Source organism: Sinocyclocheilus rhinocerous, unplaced genomic scaffold (genome assembly GCF_001515625.1).
Source record: "Sinocyclocheilus rhinocerous isolate Xijiao unplaced genomic scaffold, SAMN03320098_v1.1 scaffold613, whole genome shotgun sequence".
Lineage (NCBI taxonomy): Eukaryota > Metazoa > Chordata > Actinopteri > Cypriniformes > Cyprinidae > Sinocyclocheilus > Sinocyclocheilus rhinocerous.
The window spans coordinates 53,332-61,148 of NW_015626869.1; the positions used below are offsets into that span (position 1 = coordinate 53,332).

Sequence of the window (7,817 nt, forward strand, 5' to 3'; positions counted from 1 at the left end):
CATCACAGTATGGTAAGGGGCGTAACATTTCCGTCACACGCTTGAGGAATTCGTCCAATCACAACGCACTGGATAGCTGGCCAATCAGCATACACCTCGCTTTTCAGACCGATGAGCTTTGTAAAAATCGACGTGTTTCAGAAAGGCGGGGCATAGAGGAGCTACAATAATGTACATTATGTGGAAAATAATGTGTTTTTTTAACCTTAAACCGCATAAACACATTGTATTACACCAAATACACAACATAATGTTCTTTTTAGTAACATCATATGACCCCTTTAAGTATGTGCTGTGAATTCTCATTTGCATTGCAACATACAATGTACTGCAACCAGTGTCTAAAACAAGGCAAATTAATGTCTCTAATGGAAGACTTCACCACACAGTAATTTCTGAAAAGTAGGTATTTCAGCATTTCAGCAAACTATTGTATCAGTAGAAGGCTATTATTACAGGAACTGGGTTTTTAAGTGTAGGGTTTACATTAGGCCCCCTCTCTCATCAGGGCCCTTAGAATTGTCCTAATCAAACCTCCCCCCACTCCATCATTACGACTCCCCGGGCTGTGCACCATTCTCTCAATAACAAAGCAATCACACAAAGAAAATGACAATGTTAAGAAAACAGCAATTAAGAAAGCATCTGATCATAGCAATATGGATACGCTTGCACCAGCTCTGCAATTCAGCCCTCCAGTCACATCACGTTTATTTATATAGAACTTTAAACAATAGACTGCTCTAAAGAAAGCAGCTTTATAGTATTAAACATGATAAACAGTGTCAGTTTCACTTTCAGTTAGAATTACAACTTCTATTTCTACTGTAAATCAGCTTCCAATGTTTATGATTAGGTGTTTTCCAGCTGGAGCACTTGGGCGAGCTCTTTAAATAACGTCACATGAGTTTGTTCTTGGATTTCGCCTGAAGTATATTGGGGACTCAAAAACATCGCAAGCATTATGAATCTCTGTAATCAGTAGTAGACCCTGGTCCGTTTTTCTTTTTTACTTATTTCTTCTTGTTTCAGCAGTGTGGATCAAACTGATCAAACTGCAGACCAGCAACAATCAGTGAATGATCAACTACAGAGAATTAAAGAGCAGCACAAAGCCAGCACGAAGAACAAGTATGAGAGATTATTTGAGGGAACCAAACTCCAAGAGAATGAAAGCCTCCTGAACAGCATCTACAATGTTTTATTTATAAAACTTACCCACATTCAAGAGTTTTAAAAAAGAATGCATGAAGCTAGAATAAAATGTTTTTGTTTACAAGCAGATACCCTGTTCTTTCTTTTGATGTTTTGTATGTTCAGATATTCATGTAACAAAATATATACAAATTAATACCTAAATAGGGACATAGTAGTATACTTAAAGTATGATGTAAAGTTCACTTAAAGAAAACTTACGAGTATACTTGCAGTATAAAACTACTAAACTAGTAGTTTACTGAGACTATATTTCAAAGTGTACTAAAAATGCTACTACAAGTATTTAATTAGTAAACTATCAGTATTCATATAAGTTCACTTTTAGTATAGTTGCAGTACAAACTAAAAACAGATGTAAACTAGTTGTGTACTCAAAGTTTACTACTGTTATACTCAAAGTATACTTAAAAGTATACTTTTATATACTAGAAAGTGAGCCAATTTAGTCCCAAGGAGTATTGAAATAGTACACTTACAACAAGTGTACTACTAGTACAAGGATATTTGTATACTTACTAAATAAAGTATACTTAAAAATATAAAATATGAACTTTATAAAATATAAAATAATAACTTTACTTAAGTATTCTTAATAAAATAAACTTGAAGTATACTACTTTTTGGTAACGGTAATTATAATTTGCAAGAGTTAAACTGATATTAAAATTTGCAGACAAAAATGTGCAGAGTCAAATTAACAATGCATAAACAGTGTTTTACTCCTTTTCAGTTTTGCTGGCTGTAATCTCACTTCCCAGTCCTGTGAAATTGTGTCATCAGTTCTAAAGTCCTCAAACTCTGTCCTGAGAGAGCTGGATCTGAGTAACAATGACCTGCAGGATTCAGGAGTGAAGCTGCTCTCTGATGGACTGAAGAATCCAAACTGTCAGCTGGAGATACTGAGGTATTAAGAACATACAAGGGATAATATACAGTTAGCCAGTCATAATGTTTGTGTGTCTGTAGATGATCTGACTGTGTGTCTGTAGATGATCTGTGTGTGCCTGTAGATGAACTGACTGTGTGTCTGTAGATGATCTGACCATGTGTCTGTAGATGCTCTGTGTGTGCCTGTAGATTAACTGACTGTGTGTCTGTAGATTATCTGACCGTGTGTCTGTAGATGATGTGAATCTGTGTGTCTGTAGATGATCTGTCTGTGTGTGTCTGTAGATGATCTGACTGTGTCTGTAGATTATGTGACTCTGTGTGTCTGTAGATGATCTGTCTGTGTCTGTAGATGATCTGTGTGTGCCTGTAGATTAACTGACTGTGTGTCTGTAGATTATCTGACCGTGTGTCTGTAGATGATGTGAATCTGTGTGTCTGTAGATGATCTGACTGTGTGTCTGTAGATGATCTGACTCTGTGTCTGTAGATGATGTGACTCTGTATGTCTGTAGATGATCGGTCTGTGTGTGTCTGTAGATGATCTGACTGTGTGTGTCTGTAGATGATCTGACTGTGTGTCTGTAGATGATCTGTGTGTGTCTGTAGATTATCTGAATCTGTGTCTGTAGATGATGTGATTCTGTATGTCTGTAGATGATCGGTCTGTGTGTGTCTGTAGATGATCTGTCTGTAGATGATCTGTCTGTGTGTGTCTGTAGGTTGTCTGGCTGTATGGTGACAGAGGAAGGCTGTGGTTATTTGTCTTCAGCTCTGAGTTCAAACCCCTCACACCTGAGAGAGCTGGATCTGAGCTACAATCACCCAGGACAATCAGGAGTCCAGCTGCTCAAACACAAACTGGAGGATTCAAACTATAAACTGCAGATACTCAAGTATAAAGACAACTATAGCTGCATGATTGAAAAAAATATTTTGCATGTCTTTGTGTTTGTGTGTGTGTGTGTGTGTGGTAGGGGTTTTCTAATGCAAAATAAGTTCACCTTCTGAAATTAACCACTGGCCATCAAAAATAATAATTAGTTCCTCCAGGATTTCGCGGGACTTTTTTCTGATTTTTGCGGCCTAAAATGACTGATTTTGCTGTGGCTTTTCTCAAAATTTGCAGTGATATTTGCGACATTTCTTATTGTTTTGCAGTGAAAATATACCACAGACAACATTCATCTAAGATTGTTATGATTTTTCTGACTTCGAGAACCATTGTAGGGCTCCAGACTAACATTTGAGGGCACCAGTGCCATTAAGTTCTACAGAAGGTGGCACCAGCACCTGACAGTAAAGCACTTACCCTAATCGCACATGTACATCTCGGAGATGTCTATTTGATGTCTGCATTTACATATGCAAGATGTATTTTTTAGAGTGTTTGCTCATCTGCAATACATCTCTAAGACGTTTCCTGTCAGATGTCAAATAGACATTTATTAAAATGCATGTAAAACTGCTTCTGAGATGTTTACCAGATTACACAGCAGATGTTTCCCAGATCTTTAGCAGACATCTTACAGATGTACATGTACTTGTGCTATCTAGGTAGTTGAGATGCAGATAAAATTAACTTGTATTACTGTCATTCAAAATGTATAAATATAATTTAATAAATACAAAAAATATATATTAGGGAGTGGAAATGGCTATTAAGCATATAAGTACTTCTCTGCAGCCATCTATTAGTGGTAATTTAATGTCTTTTTATTTTTAAATAAGTGTTTGCTTTCCTACATTATGAAACTTTTAGTTTTATAAATCGGGGCAACCTATGAAGGATGAACAAATAATGTCATCACATTAAAAATAACTTTCAAATTCGGTAATAGCTTTGAAGTGATGGGAAAAGTTGTGTGAAGCATTTAAAAACACTTAAAAACATCAGACCATTTCTGCCACAAGTTGTTCCTGTAGTTTTACTATGTTAAATCCATGGTGAATGGTGGTGATTTGTGTTTTTTTAACAATGTTTTTCCTGGTTTCCACATAAGTAGCGTTTGTTCTGATATCTGTAGCTTTAACAGAATTCTGCGCCGAATTTGAATGCTTCTCACAAGATTTCACAGAGATGTTATTGATTCTGCGGCGAATTCGACTGCTTTCTTCACTGTATTTCCCAACGCTGTGTATAACGGTGTCCCGAGCAAATAAACGGTCTGCGCTGTGTAGCCCAAACTAGTAGCGCGGATTCGCTCTGCTTTCGGTTCGTTTGTCCAATGTAGCTCTTGTAAATCGGTCATGATGAGAATGCAAGGCTGTTCATTCCATTTTTGGAACCTTTCTTTGACTGAATGCGCATTGCGATGACATGGACGCGTCTAAGCCCAAAATCTGCGGAAAATCTGCGGCAATTACGAAAATTTGCGAGCTCTTGCGAAAATTGTGGCGTTTGCTTGATTTTGCGATAAATTCAACGATCGCAGAATCACAAAATCCTGGAGGGACTGATTAATGTTGGTTGTCATAACATTTTCTCTATATACCGAAAATGTTAAAACTGTGAATCTGCGTAGAGTAAAATAAATTGAACACATGTCAGAAACTGCTTTCACAAAAGTAATCAAACATTTGTGTGTTACTATCTAGTTTGGACCATGGAGACCATTTTAGGATCACACGAGGTCTGCGTAAATGTAGGTTCTTCACCTCACACACACATGTTTAAGAGTGTTTTGAACCATCTTTGACACATTTCTCATCTCTCTTTTTGTGTTCAGATTTCTTTAATCTCACACTGGATCCAAACACTGTAAACAATGATCTCATTCTGTCTGAGAACAACAAAAAGGCGACATGTGAGAAAGTGATGCATTTTTATCCTGATCATCCAGAGAGATTTGATGGCTGTGAGCAGGTTCTGTGTAAAGAGAGTCTGACTGGACGCTGTTACTGGGAAGCTGAATGGAGCGGCTGGAGTTATGTAGCAGTGACATATAAAGGAGTCAACCGGAAAGGAGGGAGTGACTGCTGGTTTGGATACAATGACAAATCCTGGAGTCTGGACTGTTCTGAGAACAGATTTACTGTCTGGCACAATAAGAGCACTGATGTATCAGTCCCTTCATGCGGCTCTAAGAGAGTAGGAGTGTATGTGGACGTGCCGGCCAGCACTCTGTCCTTCTACAGTGTCTCTGACACACACACACTCACACACTTACACACATTCAACACCACATTCACTGAACCCCTCTATGCTGGGATTGGGGTTTATGGATCATCTGTGTCACTCTGTCAGATTTAACAACCTTTACCAAAAAGTAGTATACTTCAAGTTTATTTTAGTAAGTATATAGCTAAAATATATTTAGACTTTTTCTAAGTATAAGTCAAGTATACTTAAATGTCCAAGTACATAAGCCCATTTCTGAGAAGTACATAAAAAGTAGACTAAAAGTATACTTTCCTATTTTTAGTTTAAAAGAAGTATACTAATAGCACACTTGAATAAACTTATTTTTCGTAGGGGAATAGAGAGAAACACACACAACTAAGTGAAAGAAGTATCTTCACTTAATATTTAAAAGTAAACATATAATCTTCTAATTGTTGTGTTGTTTGTGTATGTAATGGGGTTGTTTGTTTGTTTTAATTGAACCAAGAGAAACTTCTCTTCAGACACATAGACTACATGAAAGTACGTTTTCTCTTTTTACTGTGTCACATTTTTGTCTCCTTAACCTGTCATTGCAGATTCACCGTTCAGCAGTGTCTCTCTGTAGAGCCGTTGTTCTCAAATCAAGTCCAGGGAAACAACACTCTGCACAACTGACATTTGTATGTCTTCATTCATTATCAAACGTGATTCAGATCAGAAGTTCAGTAGGAATTAGAAATCAGGAAATTAGGAATTAGAAGTTCAGTAAGAGAAAGCTCCATGAACTGAACTGAGTGTGTCAGATCAGAGAGACATACAAAATGTGCTGAGCAGTGGTTCCCCAGGACCGGAGCTGAGAACCACTGGTGTAGAATAAGCTTTTTAATATAACCTTTAAACTTAAATTATTCATACAATGTAGAACTTATGTTTAACAATGTATTTGTATTTGTATCTGTCCATTTGTTTTTTGTATTTGTTCCTTTTTTCTGTGTTATTGCATTTTGGAACATTAACATTTATTATTGGTAAGAATATTTAGTTAAAATTAGTTTGTATTTGTTTATTGTTGTGGCCTGAGGATTAAATGTTACTTAAATAACTTTGATATTTACTTTAGATTTACTCAGTTTTGTTATATATAACAGATCATGTTACATGTCCTAAATGAGGAACTTTTGACATTATTCTAAGTTTGATGCCATTTCATTAACAGGACAATGCAGAGGCATTTTATATACAGTGATCAAATATGAAACAATACACACACACACACACACTCTCACTCTCACTCTCTCTCTCTCTCTCTCTCACTCTCTCTCTCTCTCTCTCTCACACACACACACATAATAGACATAATTTTATAGACATAATGATTTTTATATTGTACGAACTTTACATTCTGTCCCTTAATTCCACCCTTACATGTAATGTAGGGTTTACCCAGTTTACCAACACACCGGTGTAAAAACTGCCTTCATGTACTTTTCATCTCTCTTGTGTTCAGATGCCTGTGATCTCACACTGGATCCAAACACAGCACATGTTAAACTCTCTCTGTCTGAGGACAATAGAAAGGCAACACATGTTGAGGAAAAGTAGCCATATCCTGTTCATCCAGACAGATTTGAGAGCTCTGACCAGGTTATCTGTGGAGAGAGTCTGACTGGACGCTGTTACTGGGAGGCTGAATGGACTGGCAGTGAAATACAAAGGAATCAGCAGGAAAGGAGGGAATGACTGTTGGTTTGGATGCAGTGACAAATCCTGGAGTCTGTATTGCACTTCTGATGGATTCACTTCCTGGCACAATAATGTTAACACTAGCGTACCTGTCCCATCACCCTATTCTACAAGAGTAGGAGTGTATGTGGACGTGTTGGCCGGCACTCTGTCCTTCTAAAGCATCTCTGACACACACACACACACACACACACACACATTCAACACCACATTCACTGAACCCCTCTATGCTGGACTGAAGGTGTTTGGGTCCTCACTGTCTCTCTGTCAGATTAACTAACAAACACACATAAATGATAGGATAGACTGAGTACAGATGTAATTGAATATTTGTTGCACACAGATTATGACTGTATATGCATTTATGCATATACATTCACACTGGCATGGGAACAGTTCTCAGAAAAAAAGCACTTTCTATTTTGTTGATACTACAAAAAAAAAAAATTATATATAATATGACAAAAAATGAAAATAGAGGAGACATTTGGAAATCAGAAATGTTTAGCATCTTTCTCCAGATGTCTGTGTTTTATAAGCATGAGGGTGGTGAAACTATAAACAATATGTTTTAATCAATCTCATGTCTGTCAAACACACAAGAGCCATTTATATTTACATTTTCACTTCTCTCATTCTAATGAATCACAGCATCATTGATCACAGCAAAATTGACCAGAAATACAACTAAATAAGGTGTTTAGTGAACTGTTTATCTCTGGTCATCTTATAAATATTTATTCATGCTTTACCATGTCAAAAGCAACTAAGCAACTATGGTCGCAAGTTCAGGTGTTACCAATAGAGTTCAATGGAATATACACATACATACATACATTTACATTATCTATATATATATATA

The 7,817-nt window shown here is 36.8% G+C and overlaps 1 pseudogene; it reads left to right on the top strand.

The window, feature by feature from the left end:
- LOC107719176 (NACHT, LRR and PYD domains-containing protein 3-like) overlaps positions 1–6,952 on the top strand; it is an 8,755-nt pseudogene extending 1,803 nt beyond the window's left edge.
- Positions 6,953–7,817: the final 865 nt, after the last annotated feature.